This window comes from Hyla sarda, chromosome 5 (genome assembly GCF_029499605.1).
Source record: "Hyla sarda isolate aHylSar1 chromosome 5, aHylSar1.hap1, whole genome shotgun sequence".
In the NCBI taxonomy this organism is placed as follows: Eukaryota; Metazoa; Chordata; class Amphibia; order Anura; family Hylidae; genus Hyla; species Hyla sarda.
In genome coordinates this window covers 267696846-267715725 of record NC_079193.1, presented here as the reverse complement: position 1 = coordinate 267715725, position 18880 = coordinate 267696846, and the positions used below count along the sequence as shown (strand labels likewise).

The 18880-nt window shown below is 43.8% G+C and overlaps 1 protein-coding gene and 1 long non-coding RNA gene across 4 annotated transcripts in view; one reads left to right on the top strand and one right to left on the bottom strand.

Annotated features, from left to right (window-relative positions):
- The window catches only part of LOC130273994 (uncharacterized), a 34154-nt gene extending 28242 nt beyond the window's left edge, over positions 1-5912 (top strand). Inside the window, exons 3-4 of the long non-coding RNA XR_008844194.1 lie at positions 5240-5395; positions 5840-5912. This is a non-coding gene — a long non-coding RNA (uncharacterized LOC130273994). The remainder of the gene's footprint in view (positions 1-5239; positions 5396-5839) is intronic.
- COLEC12 (collectin subfamily member 12) overlaps positions 1-18880 on the bottom strand; it is a 201301-nt gene that overhangs the window by 167040 nt on the left and 15381 nt on the right. The gene's annotated exons all lie outside the window — the stretch shown is intronic.

Below are 18880 nucleotides of genomic sequence, written 5' to 3'. Positions count from 1 at the left end.
AAACTACATCTCCCAAGAGCCACAACGCACTCAGGAGGGTGATATGTGGGTTTCAATACATTGGTTCTACTACTCAGCAAATTGCACCCGAGTATTCAATGAGCTGATGCATATTTATACTGAGAGGCATTTCATCTACAGGGAACAGGAGGGTGACGGGGAGGGAAACCGGGAGGGAAACCCTCCCGTTGCATCGTGGGTAGCTGATGACAATTCAAGCCTAAAATGGCGGCCTATTGCTTCTCTATGGGCTCGGAACGAACGCTACTATTCAGAACTACTGAGATTCCGGGTGACACAGCGGGACGGAGTACAGGTGAATGGTACAACGAATGCAATGCAAGTACATGGGACACTTATGTAACTTCTGATTTTAATGTTTACAGGTGGCTATTGATGTGTGCTGCAGAACTCCTTTAATACATTTATTTCTGCTTACTCTCAGTGTGCACACTTTTTATATTTTGTGTCATGTGTTCTCTTTTGTCTTTTACCAAGACGGATTATTTTGCATCTGAAAATTTTACACGCAGAATAAAGCCATCGCTAATTGCAAAAATGCTAAGTTTCATGTGGAGTAGGCACAGATGCTTCTGCCAAATCAGCTCTGAATTTGCTATGTTAATGGGACCTAAAGATTTTTCAGGTCACTGAGGGGACAGTTATTGACAGAAAATGCAATAATTCAAACATAATTTGAATATTATTTGTGGCATACAGTACAGAGACAAACTTCTTGACCAACATTTGCAGTATGATATAAAATGTATTCCCCAGCTGGCTGCCCGGTTGGACTGGTGTGTTCCATAGATTAAAATGGAGCATATTAATCATATTGAAAGACCATCAGAAAATAGAGGTACGTTCACACGGGCGGATTTATTTGCAGGTTGCCCGATGCGTATTTGAAAGGGGGCGGGCTCTTCTCGGCTGTCCGCAGCAGATTTTCTGCGGAGGAATTCACGCTGCGGAAAATCTGCCATGAGCCCCATTGAAGTCAGTAGGGTCTGTGGTGGATTTTGCGTTGCAGATATTCCGCCACGGAAAATCTGCTGTGGACAGCCAAGTGCCCGCCCCCATTCAAATACGCAGCGGGAAACCCGCAAATAAATCCGCCCCGTGTGAACATACCCTAAGGCTGGGTTCACACTGTGGAATCTCTGGGCAGAGTTTCTGCTGGAGATTAAGTCAACGGCACTAGGACCACGCGGACTGCATTGCCGTCCCCATAGATGTCAATGCATTTCTGAGCAGATCTCCCAAAAGATCCACCCAGAAATGCATTGCAGTCTATGGGGACGGCAATGAAGTCCGCGCGGTCCTAGTGCCGCCGGATCGATCTCCGGCAGAAATTCTGCCCAGAGATTCGGCAGTGTGAACCCAGCCTAAAGCTTGCTTCTGAGCGCTTCAGCCGGTTATAACTGCAGATCACAGCTGGTGATAGTAAAGCTTTATGATGAGGAGCATACTATGAGGTGATGGGAGGCAAATGCTGCAGGTTTACTGTAGAAACTCGTGTCTAGCTATGGAATGTTAAGAATGTGAAAACTGAACTTGAAAGAGAAAGTAAGAAAACATCCCGGAAATAAGGTTATAATTCAAAACTGAAGGTTTGTGACCTGGTGTCTAGTGATAAAAGAATGAAAACGAGCAAAACACAGGAAATTTGTATTACTTCCGACTTCAATCCTTTATGAGAAGGAGCAGGGGGGGGGGGGGGGGGGGTGCAGGTATGAATGTTCATATGTTCATATGAGACTTTTCTGCAGTCTCTAAACTATTTATGGAATAGGAGCAATGTTACTGGGGAATGATTAAAAGCCAAACAACCCTACACAACAATGGGATTGAATAAAAATGCTGTATGCCATAAGCTGAAGCCAGGTCAACAAATTATGATGTGCCACAATGTCAACCCCAGTGGCCCCCATAACAATGGCAGTCACATTGTTACATGAGTTCAAGTCACAGTACCTTCCTTATATGCCAAGTACTTTAAAACTTAATTAATAAAAGAAGCCACAGTTCACCCATTAGCATCATGCCAGTGAACCCACCTGTACCAACCTGGTCCACTCATATTGTCCCCCAAAAAATAGCAGTCATAATGTCCACAGCAATACTTCTCATAGTGCCCCACTATATATATTTCTAATATACTTTGTGTTTTCATGTACTTGGCATAAGTAGATGGAGACATTCTTTTTACATACATAGGCTGTAAAAATGTCATGATAAGGGCAACACATGTGCATTCTCATTCCAGTCTACAAGATCGCTCTCTTGTAACATGCATGTGTGTCAGATGGCTATGAACAGGACAGGTTTTCAACCTCTGGATGAATCGCTACACATCTTATTACTATGTCCCTGGCAGCAAGTCCATTTTGGCATTTGATATAAATGCCTAAACCAGAGGTCTCAAACTTGCGGCCCACGGAACAAAATTTTGCGGCCCACTGCACAGTGGCGTAGCAAGGGGGTGCCCATACTCATGGCGGAGGGAAGCTGTAATCTCCTGCTCCTCCATTCAATAACCTTCCTCACACTCTGTGAGTACACAGCATGTGAGCTGCAGGGACGCGATCCACGGCACATAACGTCACATAAATGCACGATGACGTCACATAAACGCATCGGCGCCTGGAGATCCAGTTCCCGCGGCTCTCATACTGTAAGTAAGACGAGTGAGAAAAGGGAATATTTAATGTGAGGGGCAAAGCACAGGGGGCATTATATGTGAAGAGCACATGACAGGTGGGGCCCCCTGTGCGGTGCTCCTCACATATAATGCCCCCTGTGCTGTGCCCCTCACATATAATGCCCCCTGAGGGGACAGGACAGGGGGAATTATGTGAGGGGCACATGACAGGAGCATTATATGTGAGGGGCCCAGCGCAGGGGGCATTTTATGTGAGGGGCACATGATGGGGGCATTATATGTGAGGGGTGCATGATGGGAGCAATATATGTGAGGGGTGCATGAGGAAGGCATTATATATAAGGGCGCATGAGGAAGGCATTATATATAAGGGCGCATGATGGGGGCATTATATGTGAGGGGCACAGCATAGGGGGCACATGATGGGGCAATATATGTGAGGGGTGCATGATGGGGGCATTATATGTGATGGGCGCATGATGGGGACGTCATATGTGAGGGGCGCATGATGGGGGCATTTTATATGAGGGGCGTATGTTGGGGGGCACATGATGGGAGCATTATATGTAAGGGGTGCATGATGGGGGCATTATATGTGAGGGGCGCATGATGAGGGCATTATATATGAGGAGCGCATGATGGGAGCATTATATGTAAGGGGCACGTGATGGGGGCACTATATGTGAGGGGCACATGATGGGGGCATTATGTGAGGGGTGCATGATGGGGGCATTATATGTGAGGGGCGCATGATGAGGGCATTATATGTGAGGTGCACATGATGAGGCATTATATGTGAGGGGCGCTTGATGGGGCATTATATGTAAGGGGCGCATGATGGAGGCATTATATGTGAGGGATGCATGATGGGGGCATTATATGTGAAAGGCTCATGATGGGGGCATTATATGAGAGGGGTGCATGATGAGGGCCTTATATGTGAGGGGTACATGATGAGGGCATTATATGTGAGGGGCGATGATAGGGGCATTATATGTGAGGGGCGCATCATGGGGGCATTATATGTAAGGGGTGCATGATGAGGGCATTATATGTGAGGGACGCATGATGTGGGCATTATATGTGAGGGGCGCATGATGGGGGCATTATTTGTGAGGGGCGCATGATGGGGGGCATTTTATGTCAGGGACGCATGATGAGGGCATTATATGTGAGGGACGCATGGTGGGGGCATTATATGTGAGGGACGCATGGTGGGGGCATTATATGTGAGGGGCGCATGTAGCCCAGTCTCACCCAGCCTCTACCTCCAGTGGCCCCCAGATCATTTGAGTTTGAGACCCCTGGCCTAAACAAAGCAAAAAGCCCTGTGTCTCAGTATAAGAGCAAGCACTACTGTATATGGCTGCCAATTATATACTCTAATACATTTGTTGCATTTTAGTTTCTTAGCTAGCAGCTGTTTTATAAACACTTTTTAAAGCAATTGAGGTAAGTTCACATGGGCAAATACCACCATGTGAAGTTTCGATCTACCATTGTCTTGGGTCAAGGGATTGTTCAAAAAAAACTAGTTAATAAAAACAGCACTGATAAAATTGAAGTGATATCATAAATCAATAACAAAAACAACAACAAAACAATTAAAAAGTCCGCAAAGCCACAAATCACATCAAAATCATTACCAAAAACAGCCAATTCCATGCTGTTCTGTAATGCACTTTTCGTGAGTTTTATATCACCCATTGAGTGGAATGGAGTTGCACAAAAACATTTTTACACTTAAACCACACCTTATTTTATGGCAAAAAATTTTAAGTAAAAAGTGAAAAGTTGCAACAAAAAAGAGAAAGTAAGCACCCCCCCCCCCATGTGCTCCATTATTTACACAATATATCCCAAATATATAACCATTTCGGCTTGACACATTGTCATAATTTTTATTGTTCCCCCATATCACAGTATTTAATAGTAACCAATAAAACTTCAATAAATGTTTTCCTTCTCAAAAAGTTGTTAAAGGGAAACTGACAGGCTGTTCACCAGCACTTAACCCAATATACTGGGTTACAGGGCGGATGAACAGGACTAAAACGATGTCTCACAACGATGGCACCCGAGTGAGGGTTTCACGTAGACAGCTTTCTCAGGGGAAGCTATTTATCAGAAGCGTGTAATATGTACAATTGTTCACAGATTTCTGCTCAGTAAATATACCAAAGAAACCCTAAAATTGTGACTAACTCACATTCAACTAGAGCTAAATATTACTTACATCCAAATAATACGCCTCACCCAACATTTATGTGCCAGAACTATGTAAAACTCCTTCCACTAGCTCCAAGGTTTCTTCCAAATTAAACTTTAAAATTCATCTTTATTCTTGGCTTGGCCTTGGCTATGAGATATTATTTCACTCCCACACACACTGCTATACTACTCTACATCAGCAGTGGTTAAGGTGTCAGGGAATTAGCTAAGTATTGTTTCATGTTTCAGGAATTGTTTGTTTAACACTTTTTTTTTATTCTCAATCGTCCCTGTAATTCATCAAACCCATACAGTTCTTTCAATATGTATGTATTGTTAATACAAATGTTTTGAAATATCCTATAGTTCCAGGGTTCTTCAGGTTCCGAATACATAAACGTGTGTTCAGCATGTAAATTCCAAATGTGTTGATCCAGAAGAAGACAACCCAAAACCCCCAGTGAGCAGCCTGCCAATAAAAGCTTATGTATAGCTTGCCAATGCCGCCATTTATTAATGCAGGTAAAATGTGATTATATCAACATTTCATGATTCATGATCAACACTTTCTTAGGCCTCATGTATGTTCGCATTTCAATTCCATGTTGTTCAGATGCATCTGCTACAGGCCCATACTGAACCTCCATGTGTAGCGGTTTTATTATTAGGACCAAAAATGAATTGTGCTATGTGTCATTGAGGTATTCTTCATTAAAAAAAAAAAAATGGGTAGCGTCCCCACTAATAACTTCTTCCCGGTCCCTTCTCCACACACAGAAAATGTATGCTTAGCCAATCAGTGGATGAGGAGGGTCAACACTGTGGCCAGTGATTGGCTGAGGGAGCATTTGCTGTGTGTGGAGATGAGTCCAGGAATGGGATATCATTGGGGGCTGTTTACATTTTAGAACAGCAGCAGTGAGAGATTGGGGACTTATTCTTATCTTTTTTTTTTAAACAAACCAGCTACCTCATTTTACAAAATAAAATTACCGAAGGACATGTAAGGAGGCATATTGCAGCAAAGGAGCACCATATAGTGGCACACAGAGCAGGTCCGGCACTGCAGTGAGTCCTGCTGGGTCAATTAGACTCGGCAGCATCAAGATTAACTCAAGAGCAACTTTATAATAGCACTTTACTGCCTAAGATGTGCAACATATATATTTTTAATTTTAATACTGTGGTCCCTGGGCAGAGACTGCGATGACATTTGAGGCTTGGACTGCCATCATCTGCTACAGCTGAAGTACAAAAGCAGGATGCAGAGCACCTCCATCTTCTCATTGGAGCGTGCCCAATGAAGTCATTGCTCAGCTCATGGACGTGGCAACTAGTGATATTGTACAAGCATACTATTATTAGAAATGTGCAGGGTACGGCAGCATCCGACCTGAATATATTTATTACTATTTTCTACAGTATTTAACCTGGTGAGTGAGGCTAAACTATGTTTTTTTACATTAAAAATATTTTTTTATTCCCATATATTTTTTTTGGAGCCCTCCTTTCAACTTGTCAAAGCTTAGTATTAAAAAAAAAATGTATAAAAAAAATTCATAATTTGAAAATAAAAATAATATTATGCTAAAATAATAATAACAGTAAATTTTTATTTTTATAGTTTTTAGTGTCATTTTAATTTAACATATGTCACAGCCCTATATATTCGGCAGCATTTCCGAGAGCAGAGACTGTGTGTGCGCTCTAATCACCGTTACTGACAATACAGATCTTTACAACAGGGAATCCATTCACCTCAAGCCCGCATTCATTCTGGCTCGAGATAAAGCAGACACTGTGTGGTCACTAATCAGCGTTACTGACAATACAGATCAGCACAGGGGAAATCCATTGACCTCAAGCCCACATCACTGCAGGCAGGCAGGCTGGGAGAGTTTAGAAGTCGTTTCACAGTCTGCCAATTGAGATCATCACAGAAAGCACTCCCCATTCAAAGCCTGCAAGCAACCATAGTGCATCCAGACTCTGTGGCAGGGATTCTAATAGCGGCGCCTCTAATCTGCATGTCATACTGAATAACATTATTATTTCACTACCTCAGCACACTCCCTATGCGTGTTACGGCAAGCCAAAGTGTTCTACAACCCTATTGAGGCTCTCTGTAGCGCAAAAGTGGCTGTTTTTAATAGTGATTTGCCTCAAATATATTCGTATCGAACCAAATTTTTTCGGAAAATTTTGAGAATCGGCCGAATCGAATGTTTGAAAAAATCTCTAAATATAGACACAATCAACTTTTACAGCATAAACAGGAAGCTCTAATGACCGTATTACTGAATAAATATCATGTAATAGGATGATAACATTTGACTTAAATCCTTGTGTTCTTGTCATTGAGCTCAAATACAATGCATTCAGCCAAAGCCCTCAAGAAATACATCAATGGAAAATATGGTTTACTTTTTTTTTGTTAAAAATCTAATGATGTCACTGTTCTGTTCTATTCATCCCGGGGGCACTTAAAACAGAAAATAATTTGTTGGTGGTTCCAAGTTGGATACAACTCAACATAGAAATGGAAGAACACTGTCTGCATTATTGCAGGGGGTGAAGATATATTCATTTTTTATTTGTCAAGCTTGACATCAGGGGTTTCTGGGTAAGAGCATAGTGTGGAATTGTAATATTAGCACAGATTACAATACATAATAGTTACCATGTATGAGGAGAATGTATAGTATTTTCTATATTATGACCTAAAACTGGCCATAGACACAGTTTTTCCCACATTTAACATAGATCTATGTTATTAAGTATAGCATTCTTATCCCCATATTGCTTTATACTGGGAGACTGAAGACAGCCTGTTGGACACCATTGTAAGTCACTGCAGTCTGCCATTGCCTTTGGTATACAGTACTTCATGTGACTAATTCTGCAAAGCTTTCTAGCATATTTTCATGTGCATCTTTGTATGTATGTAATTATGTAATATATAACTATAGTTTAGAGTTGTGTTGCGTACAGGACCATATCTGTCATGAGGAAAGACGAGTTGGAAAAGGACCAGAGTCCATCAAGTTCAGCCTATATTTCTATTGTATCCCTAATGTGTTGATCCAAAGGAAGGCAAAAAACCCTTAAGAGGCTGATGCTAATTGCTCCATACCAGGGGAAAAGTTCCTTCCCGACTCCAATATGGCATCAAAATAAATTCTTGAATCAATGTTCTGTCCCTATAGATCTAGTATTACTGTCCAGAAACGTGTCCAGGCCCTTTTGAACTCTTTTGAATCCCACCAAGGACAAGATCTGCAAAGAGTTGGTATGTTCTCTCCTAGATTGTGAATACCAGTGGGGACAGGGACCAATTTGATTGTACAATGCTTCGTTATCAATGTTTACTGTAAAGAACCCCTACTTCAGGTGACAGGTTGCAGAGTCCCTGTGAGGCAGCATGCTCAATGGAGTGTCCATAAATCATAATGTCTAGCACCTTCTGTGTCCACCACTTCCCTCTTCTCTGATTCTGTATTGTTGCCTCCATTGACCTCATGACCTGCTAATAAAGGCTGGACACAGATGTGAAATGCAAGGCAGTCAGGACTAGAAATTCAGTATTTATTTAGTAACTGTATCACTACTACATAAAAGTATACAATATGCTTTTCTAGTACTGTTACATGTTGCAGATTTTCTGAATACAAACATTTCTTATTTATAATTTATATTATATATTATATATAATTTATAATCAATGGGGCAGGGGTGAATGGGGAGTTAACTGCACCATTTCAGCTTTTGCCTCAGGCAGCAGAAAAGCTAGATTTGGCCCTAGTAGCATATAACTTTTTTGCCTTGTAAATGTTCCTAGTTAAAATTTCCTACAACTGTACCTGGAACACATGTACATACCTAACCTGTAGTGTCAATGATGCGCTTTTTCTCCCTTGAAATTACTTAGCACTTATGCATATAGCTTTATTACAGATCTGCCTTGTACAGACCCGTAATATAGGATTCAAAGCTTGCTATAGGCCCATACTGTACCTCTGTGCATATACAAAAAGATATGGCATGTTCCAACACATGCTGGTTTAAAAAGGTATTCTTCCCTAGAATAATTACAGTATCTTAAGGAGGCACCATATACCAGTGACCCCCCCCCCCCCCCCGACCTACCATGGCCCCGACATACGATCATTTCAACATACGATGGCCTCTCAGAGGCCATCGCAATTTGAAGGCAGCATCAACATGCTTTTTAATGTGGGGGCCATCGCATAAATGACTATCCGGCAGCGCAGACTGCTTCAGCTGCCACCGGATAGCTGTTTACGGTGCCCTGTGTGGTCCGCTGACGATCAATTAGCTGTCCTCGGGGCTCCCGCGCGTCCTCCTGCATCATCGGTGCTCTCCTTCAACGTCATCACGTCGCTGCGCACGCCGTCCCGTCATCCAATAGGAGCGGCGTGCGTAGCGACGTGATGGCGGAGACAGAGAGCGGCGACGGAGAGCGAGCATGCCGGGGAAGCAGAGGCCTTGCCGGAGCATCGGGGACACCCCGGGGACGCGGCGACAGCGAAGGAAGGCGACATCCCGGGCAGCGGTGACGGTCCGGAGCGGCGGGGACAGGTGAGTACAACTTCCTCTACCAGTGGTCTTCAACCTGCGGACCTCCAGATGTTGCAAAACTGCAACTCCCAGCATGCCTGGACAGCCGTTGGCTGTCCAGGCATGCTGGGTGTTGTAGTTTTGCAACATCTGGAGGTCCGCAGGTTGTAGACCACTGTCCTATACTTTACATTGCACGGATCCCTCAACATATGATGGTTTCAACAAACGATGGTCCGTTTGGAACGGATTACCTTCGTATGTTGAGGGACCACTGGCAGCATGCAGGTTTTTGGTTCTACAATAAGGACCTGTAGGGACTCTGTGTGCCACTATACATGGTCTTTGTATATGTATTTGCCTTGTGCATGGACATATAAAGGGTATATATAATTTTAAGTAACTTCTAATGTCATAGTGGCATGTTAGAAGATTAGATTAGTAAGAACCCTACCAATTACTAAACTAGTAGGCACTTTCTCAGGGTTGCGCTGTCCTATCGCCCAAGGATTTCAGTGGAGTCTGCCAGATTCCATAGTGTGAACATACCCTAAGTCTAAATCAATCAGCATCTTTCTGAACCAAACAGACGGAAAAAAAAAAAAAAAAGGACGTAATCCAGGAAATGTTACAACACTATCACGAGAGGTAGTGAGTTCATTCAAAAAAAAATATTACAGGAAAATGTTCTTATGTTCCAATGTATTAATATTGTTACTAATTAAGAACTAATTGAGAACTAGTAATTAAACACATTCCAGCATAAATGTCACATGACTCTTTTTACTAGACAACAATAAGTAACAATAAGCTTCCAATTAGCAAGATAATTGAAACCATATACATTTAAATCAGAAATGTCTTATATTGTCATAAATAAAATCAGTCTAATTATACATGGAGGGATTATTATGGCCCACTGTTTAGGGATTATTCATGTAAGACAATAATGTAAGATAAGATACATTGTAAGATATTGTGAATGCAAAGTGAACATTGAACTATGTGATAACAACATAAAATCTATTCTTTTATTTGGTGATTGTTTTTTTCACAACAATGAAATAGCTCATCTAAAATGAAGTTCTTGGGAACATTAATTCTTCAAAACCTTCAGGTAGTAAAAACAACACATTATAGCTCATTCCAGTTTTCCCTAGAAAAAGTATTTTGCAGAGCAAAACTGTGGCAATAGGTTTCACATTGCAAGCAGAAATTGTGCAATGTCCCAGACGTAATACCGCCAGAATGAAAAGCTCAACACATAATTTCAATCAAGTAAGAAAAACAAATTCTTAGTACATCCCCAGAACGAGTGCTGCCGGCCCTCCACAAAGTACAGATTTGATACTCTATTGAGAAGGGCATTTGTTAAACTGCAAAAGAAAGCAGCAACATGTCTCTCAACTTTTCACCTCAGCAGTACCTCTATAAAAAAAAAGGTTAAACTATACATGCAATCCATGCCAAAAGTGACTCAAGCTTATGATTTGCTAGTTAACTAAATAATACATGTGTTTAGTCACCTGGGTTTCACTAGTGCTGAGGCCTGTGAGGGGAACCTTGTAGTCTAGGCTCTACTGAGAGAACTCACATTCCACCCTGTGTCTAACATGCATGACACCGAAAAAAGGAAAAAAGTTGACCTAGTCAAAACATAGCGGCTTCAGATGTGTAAAAAATCAGGGGTATCCCTTTTCCAAAATCTTTTTACTTAAGGCTAAATCAAGTCCTTTTGATGAGATTGCAATGCAAGAAGCATAAATATTATTCTCCCATAAGTAATAACATTATTATATATGTAAGAAGTCTTTTATGAAATTAGGTCTCATCAAAGAGCTCTACAATCAGGGCCGGACTGGCCTACCAGGATACCAGGAAAGTTCCGGTCTGACAGACTGCCCAGTCAGCCGGCAGGGGCCAGCCCATGTGCAACCACCCGGCAGCCACTCAATCACACTAGCACACAAGGTCCTGATTTTATTGTCAGGACCTTGTGTTTAGCGGCCGCAGAGTGGTGGAGCTAAATTGCTATAAGCTCTCAGCCCCACCACTCACTCCATTACCTGCACAATGGGAGGCCGCACATAATGTCTGTCATGGTGCTGGCAGCTCGATGAAGTGATATCATTGCACTGCCGGCCCCATGATATAGATGTTCTGTGTGTCCTGGATGCAGACGGAATGGCTCTATGTGGGCACGGTGGGGAGATGAGTTTTCTTTTGTTGTTTTATTTTTTACATGAAACCTACCTGGCTATTATAGAGGAGAGGGAGGGGGCCTAGGGGAAAGACTGCCTACCTATCTAAGGGATATGCAGGTAAATGGAAAAAAACGGGTAGATAGCGCAAACCACTTCCAACGTCAGATCAAGGTTCAATAGTTCTTTATTGTAGCCAAATACAACGCGTTTCGAGGTCTTAGCCTCTTCTTCAGGTAACAGAGTGTGTTTATGAGAGAGTATGTATGTAAGCCTGTTATCTGAAGAAGAGGATAGGACCTCAAAACGCGTTGTATTTGGCTACAAAAAAGAACTATTGAACCTTGATCTGACGTTGGAAGTGGTTTGTGCTATCTACCCGTTTTTTCCCATTTACCACCTGCATATCCATTATCCCATCGGCTGGAGTCGAATCTACGCTGACACCGGAGGAGCAGCACCACCCATTACCTTATGCCAACATAGTAGTTGTGACTTTCTCACAACTCACCAAGGTGAGCACTTTGACTTAAAATTGTCTGTGCCCACCGCTATGTACTAGAGATATTGTCCCATGGGAAGCTCTGCCTCTTTTAACTTGCCTCTGTAACTTACCATGCACGCGCGTCCTCTTCCTCGCTGCTCCGCTCTGGTGTTGCTATGGGTGCACGCACGGGACGTCAGTGACGTCCCTGCATGCCCTATCTCCCGGCGGCCCCTGCATTTTTAAAGTTAACGTGGGGGGCCGCCGCAGAGAGATAATGCGACATCCTTGTGTCCCGAAAAGATCTTTCAGGACACATGGATGTCCAGAATGTGACGGGGGGCCCTGCGTGCTGCTTAGTGGCGGCTGCGGATCCCCACCCCGGGCTTGATTAGGGGGTGTGCAGGCACACCTGGCACACCCCGTGCACGTGCCTATGGCTTCTCCCCATCTTCTGCCGGCCTGTTACACAGCGAGCTGTGTCGGCCGCCCGGCGCCCCTGTTGCTATGGCGCCCTGTGCGGCCGCACAGCTCGCACACCCCTAAGGCCGGCCCTGCATCCAGCTGTTGCAAAACTACAAAGCTCAGCAGGCCCTTTGGCTGTCAGTGTATGCTAGGAGTTGTAGTTTTGCAACAGCAGAAGGCACACTGGTGGTGAAACACAGAGTTTGTTACCTTACTCAGTGTTTTTCAACCAGTGTGCCTCCAGCTGTTGCAAAACTACAAGTCCCAGCATGCCCTTTGGCTGTCACTGCATGCTAAGAGTTGTAGTTTTTGCAGCAGCTGGAGGCACACTGATTGCGAAACGCTGAGTTAGATAACAAGCTTGCATTGTTTCGCAACCAGTGTGCCTTCAGCTGTTGCAAACTACAACTCCCAGCATGCATTGACAGACCATACATGCTGGGAGTTGTAGTTTTGCAACAGCTGGAGGCACACTGGTTGCGAAACACTGAGTTAAGTAACAAACTCTGTGTTTTGCAACCAATGTGCCTCCAGCTGTTGCATAACTACAACCCCCAGCATGCACGGACAGCCAAAGGGCATGCTGGGAGTTGTAGTTTTGCATCAGCTGGAGGTTTGCCCCCCCCCATGTGAATGTACAGGGTACATTCACACGGGCGGGGGTTTACAGCGAGTTTCTTGCTGCAGTTTGAGATGCAGCAAATTTTCCGCTGTAGCTCAAACTCCCAGTGGAAAACTCGCTGTGAACCCCCGCCTGTGTGAATGTAACCCTAAAACACTACACTACACTAACACATAATAAAAAGTAAAAAAACACTACACATACCCCTCCCTACACAGTCCCCTATCCCCCCTCCCCTCCCCAATAAAAATGAAAACGTCTGGTACAACAGTGTTTCCAAAACGGAGCCTCAAGCTGCTGCAAAACAACAACTCCCAGTATTGTGGGACAGCCATTGACTGTCCAGGCATGCAGGGAGTTTTGCAACAGCTGGAGGCACCCTGTTTGGGAATCACTGGCATAGAATACCCCTATGTCCACCCCTATGCAAATCCCTAATTAAGCCCTGTCGTATTTCAAGGCAACAGTTTAGGGTCACATATGGGTGTTTCTGTACTCGGGAGAAATTGCCTAACAAATTTTGGAGGGTTTTTTCTCCTTTCACCCCTTATGAAAAGGTAAAGTTGGGGTCTACTCCAGCATGTGTAAAAATTTCAATTTTTCACACTAACATGCTGGTGTTGCCCCATACTTTTCATTTTCACAAGCGGTAAAAGGAAAAAAAGACCTGCAAAATTTGTAATGCTATTTCTCTTGAGTACGAAAATACCCCATATGTGGACGTAAAATGCTCTGTTGGTGCGCAACAAAGCTCAGGAGTGAGAGAGCCATTAACATTTGCGGTGATTTGCACAGGGGTGGCTGATTGTTACAGCGGTTCTTACATAAACGGAAAAAAAAAACACATGTGACCACATTTTGGAAACTACACCCCTCGCGAAACGTAACAAGGGGTATAGTGAGCCTTAAAACCCCACAGGTGTTTGAAGAATTTTCGTTAAAGTTGGACGTGAAAATGCAAAATTTTTATTTTTTCACTAAAATGCTTGTGTTACCCCGAAATTTTTCATTTTCACAAGGGGTAATAGGAAAAAAGCCCCCCAAAATTTGTAACCCCAATTCTTCTGAGTATATAATTACCCCATGTGTGGACGTAAAGTGCTCTACTGGCGCACTACAGGGCTCAGAAGAGGAGGAGCGCCATTGGGCATTTGGAGAGAGAATTTGGCTGGAATTGAAGGCCATGTGCGTTTACAAAGCCCCTATGTTGCCAGAACAGCAGAACCCCCCCTATTATGACCCCATTTTGGTAACTACACCCCTCACGGAATGTAATAAGGGGTACAGTGAGCATTTACGCCCCACTGGTATCTCATAGATTTTTAGAACAGTGGTCGGTGAAAATGAAAAATTGTATTTTTAATTTGCACAGCCCACTGTTCCAAAAGTCTGTCAAATGATAGTGGGGTGTAAATGCTCACTGCACCCATTGTTACACTCTGTGAGGGGTGTAGTTTCCGAAATAGGGTCACATGTGGGGGAGTGGGGGGCTCACTGTTTTGGCACCATGGGGGCTTTGTAAACGCACATGGCCCCCGACTCGAATTCCAGCCAAATTCTCTCTCCAAAAGGCCAATGGCGCTCCTTCTCTTCTGAGCCCTGTAGTGTGCCAGCAGAGCACTTTACTTCCACATATGGGGTATTTCCATACCCAGAAGAAACGGATTTACAAATTTCGGGGGGCATTTTCTATAATTACCTCTTGTAAAAATGGTAAATTTAGGGGGAAAAACTGCATTTTAGTGAGAAAAAATAGTATTTTAATTTACACATCCGAATTCAATGAAAAGTCGTCAAACACCTGTGGGGTGTTAAGGCTCAGTGTACCCCTTGTTACCTTCCATGAGGGGTGTAGTTTCCAAAATAATATATTTGGGGCTTCCTAAATGAGACATGCCCCCCAAAAACCATTTCAGCAAAATTTGCTTTCCAAAAGCCAAATGTGACTCTTTCTCTACTCAGCATTGCAGTGTGCACCCGCACTGCACTTGACGTCCACACATGGGGTATTTCCATACTCAGACGAGATGGGGTTACAAATTTTGGGGGGCATTTTCTCCTATTACCCCTTGTAAAAATGTAAAATTTGGGGGAAAACTAGCATTTTAGTGAAAAAAAAAATGTATTTACACATCCAACTTTAACCAAAAGTCGTCAAACACCTGTGGGGTGTTAAGGCTCACCGTATGCCTTGTTACGTTCCATGAGGGGTGTAGTTTCCAAAATAATATGCCATGTGGGCTTTTTCTGCTGTTCTGGCACCATAGGGGCTTCCTAAATGCGACATGCCCCCCAAAAACCATTTTAGCAAAATTTGCTTTCCAAAAGCCAAATGTGACTCCTCCTCTTCTGAGCATTGTAGTTTGCCCGCAGTGCCCTTGAAGACCACACATGGGGTATTTCCATACTCAGGAGAGATGAGGTTACAAATTTTGGGGGGCATTTTCTCCTATTATCCCTTGTAAAAATGTAAAATTTTGGGGGGGGGGAATGCATTTTAGTGAAAAAAAAAATGTATTTACACATCCAACTTTAACGAAAAGTCTTCAAACTACTGTGGGGTGTTAAGGCTCATTGTACCTCTTGTTATGTTCCTTGAGGGGTTTTTATTTTCCAAAATAGTATGGCATGTGATTTTTTTTTTTTTTTTTTTGGTGTTCTTCTGGCACCATAGGGGCTTTCTAAATGTGAAATGCTCCCCAAAAACCATTTCAGAAAAACTCACTCTCCAAAATCCCATTGTCGCTCCTTCCCTTCTGAGCCCTCTAGTGCACCCACAGAGCACTTTACATTCATATATGAGATATTTCCTTACTCGAGAGAAATTGTGTTAAAAATTTCTGGAGATTTCTCTCCTTTTACCCCTTGTAAAAATTAAAAAACTGGGTCTACAAGAACATGCAAGTGTAAAAAATGAATATTTTGAATTTTCTCCTTCACTTTGCTGCTATTTCTATGAAACCCCTAAAGGGTTAACACACTTTATTAATGTCATTTTGAATACTTTGGGGGTGCAGATTTTTTAATGGGGTCATTTATGGGGTATTTCTAATATGAAGGCCCTTCAAATCCACTTAAAAACTGAACTGGCCCCTGAAAAATTCTGATTTTGAAAATTTTGTGGAAAATTGCTGCTAAACTTTGAAGCCCTCTGATGTCTTCCAAAAGTAAAAACATGTCAACTTTATGATGCAAACATAAAGTAGACATATTGTATATGTGAATCAATATATAATTTATTTGGGATGTCCATTTTCCTTATAAGCTGAGAGATTCAAAGTTTTAAAAATTATACCACCGATCAAAAATTTCTACTAGATTTGTAGAAATAAGGTGCACGAAAATCATACAACACCTACAGAAAAAATGCACCAGATACTAGGGTGTAGACCAAAAGTATAAGCAATCTTTATTTAAACAAATATCAAATTAAAAAAGGTAGTTAAAATGTACATAGAACACATAGAACAGCACCAGTAACATACAAGGTATAGGTAGGGAGGCCACGCAGTACATAAGATGATAGCATTGCATAAAGTGCATATGTAAAGTACAAAGGTATGATACAATCAGTAAGTATAAGAATAGTACATAACATGAACAGAACAATAGCCTATGGGTGCCAAACTATACCTATACCAAACCCCAACGACCGTTTTGCGGTAAAACTCGCTTCCTCAGGGGGTGTGACCTATACCTCGTATGTTACTGGTGCTATTCTATGTGTACTATGTACATTTTATCTACTTTTTTTTATTTGCATTTTTTCTGTAGGTGTTGAAAGTTTAAAAAAAATGCAAAATTTTCAAATTTTTCATCATATTTTGGAATTTTTCACCAAGAAATTATGCAAGTATCCACGAAAATTTACCAGTAACATAAAGTAGAATATTTCACGAACAAACAATCTCGGAATCAGAATGAAAAGTAAAAGCATCCCAGAGTTATTAATGCTTAAAGTGACAGTGGTCAGATGTGCAAAAAATGCCCAGGTCCTTAAGGTGAAAATGGGCTGGGTCCTTAAGGCGTTAAAGGGGTACTCCTGTGGAAAACCTTTTTTTTAAATGAACTGGTGCCAGATTTGTAAATTACTTCTATTAAAAATCTTCATCCCTTCAGTACTTTTAAGCAGCTGATTGCTACAGAGGAAAATTGTTACGCCGAGTGCTCCGGGTCCCCGTTCCTCCCCGGAGCGCTCGCCTCATCCTCGTTACTGCAGCGCCCCGGTCAGATCCACTGACCGGGTGCGCTGCGATACTGCCTCCAGCCGGGATGCGATTCGCGATGCGGGTGGCGCCCGCTCGCGATGCGCACCCCGGCTCCCGTACCTGACTCGCTCTCCGTCGGTCCTGTCCCGTCGCGCGCGGCCCCGCTCCCTAGGGCGCGCACGCGCCGGGTCTCTGCGATTTAAAGGGCCACTGCGCCGCTGATTGGCGCAAGTGGTTCTAATTAGTGTGTTCACCTGTGCACTCCCTATGTATACCTCACTTCCCCTGCACTCCCTCGCCGGATCTTGTTGCCCTTGTGCCTTGTGAAAGCGTTCCCTTGTATGTTCCTAGCCTGTGTTCCAGACCTCCTGCCGTTGCCCCTGACTACGATCCTTGCTGCCTGCCCCGACCTTCTGCTACGTCCGACCTTGCTTCTGTCTTCTCCCTTGTACCGCGCCTATCTTCAGCAGTCAGAGAGGTTGAGCCGTTGCTAGTGGATACGACCTGGTCACTACCGCCGCAGCAAGACCATCCCGCTTTGCGGCGGGCTCTGGTGAATACTAGTAGTGACTTAGAACCGGTCCACTAGCACGGTCCACGCCAATCCCTCTCTGGCACAGAGGATCCACCTCCTGCCTGCCGGGATCGTGACAGTAGATCCGGCCATGGATTCCGCTGAGGTGCCGCTGTCAAGTCTTGCCGACATTTCCACGATGATCACCCAACGAAATCACCAGCTGGCATACTTGACCACCGTGACACAGCAACTGAAGTCACAGACACAGCAGCTGCAACTGGAACAACCATCTCCTCCGCCGGCTCCTGCAACTCCTCCCCAGCGTCCGTCCGCTCCTAACCCCTGCTTGTCCCTGCCGGACAAATTTGATGGGGACTCTAGACTCTGCCGTGGTCTCCTTTCTGGAAAGGCCTTGTCTTGGGCCACACCGCTCTGGGACCGCAATGATCCTGCCACAGCCACAGTCCAGTCCTTCTTCGCTGAGGTCCGTGGTGTCTTCGAGGAGCCTGCCCGAGCTTCTTCTGCTGAGACTGCCCTGCTGAACCTGGCCCAGGGTGTTTCTTCCGTTGGCGAGTACGCCATTCAGTTCCGTGCTCTTGCTTCCGAGTTGTCCTGGAATAGTGAGGTCCTCTGCGCGACCTTTAAAAAAGGCCTATCCAGCAACATTAAAGATGTTCTGGCCGCACGAGAAACTCCTGCTAACCTACATGAACTCATTCATCTTGCCACTCGCATTGACATGCGTTCTTCCGGATGGCGTCTGGAGCTCCGCCTGGATATGGACTTTGTTCGCACGTGGCGTTTTTTCCCCCCGGCTCCTCTCTCCTCTGGTCCTCTGCAATCCGTTCCTGTGCCTCCCGCCGTGGAGGCTATGCAAGTTGACCGGTCTCACTTGACACCTCAAGAGAGGACACGACGCCGCATGGAGAATC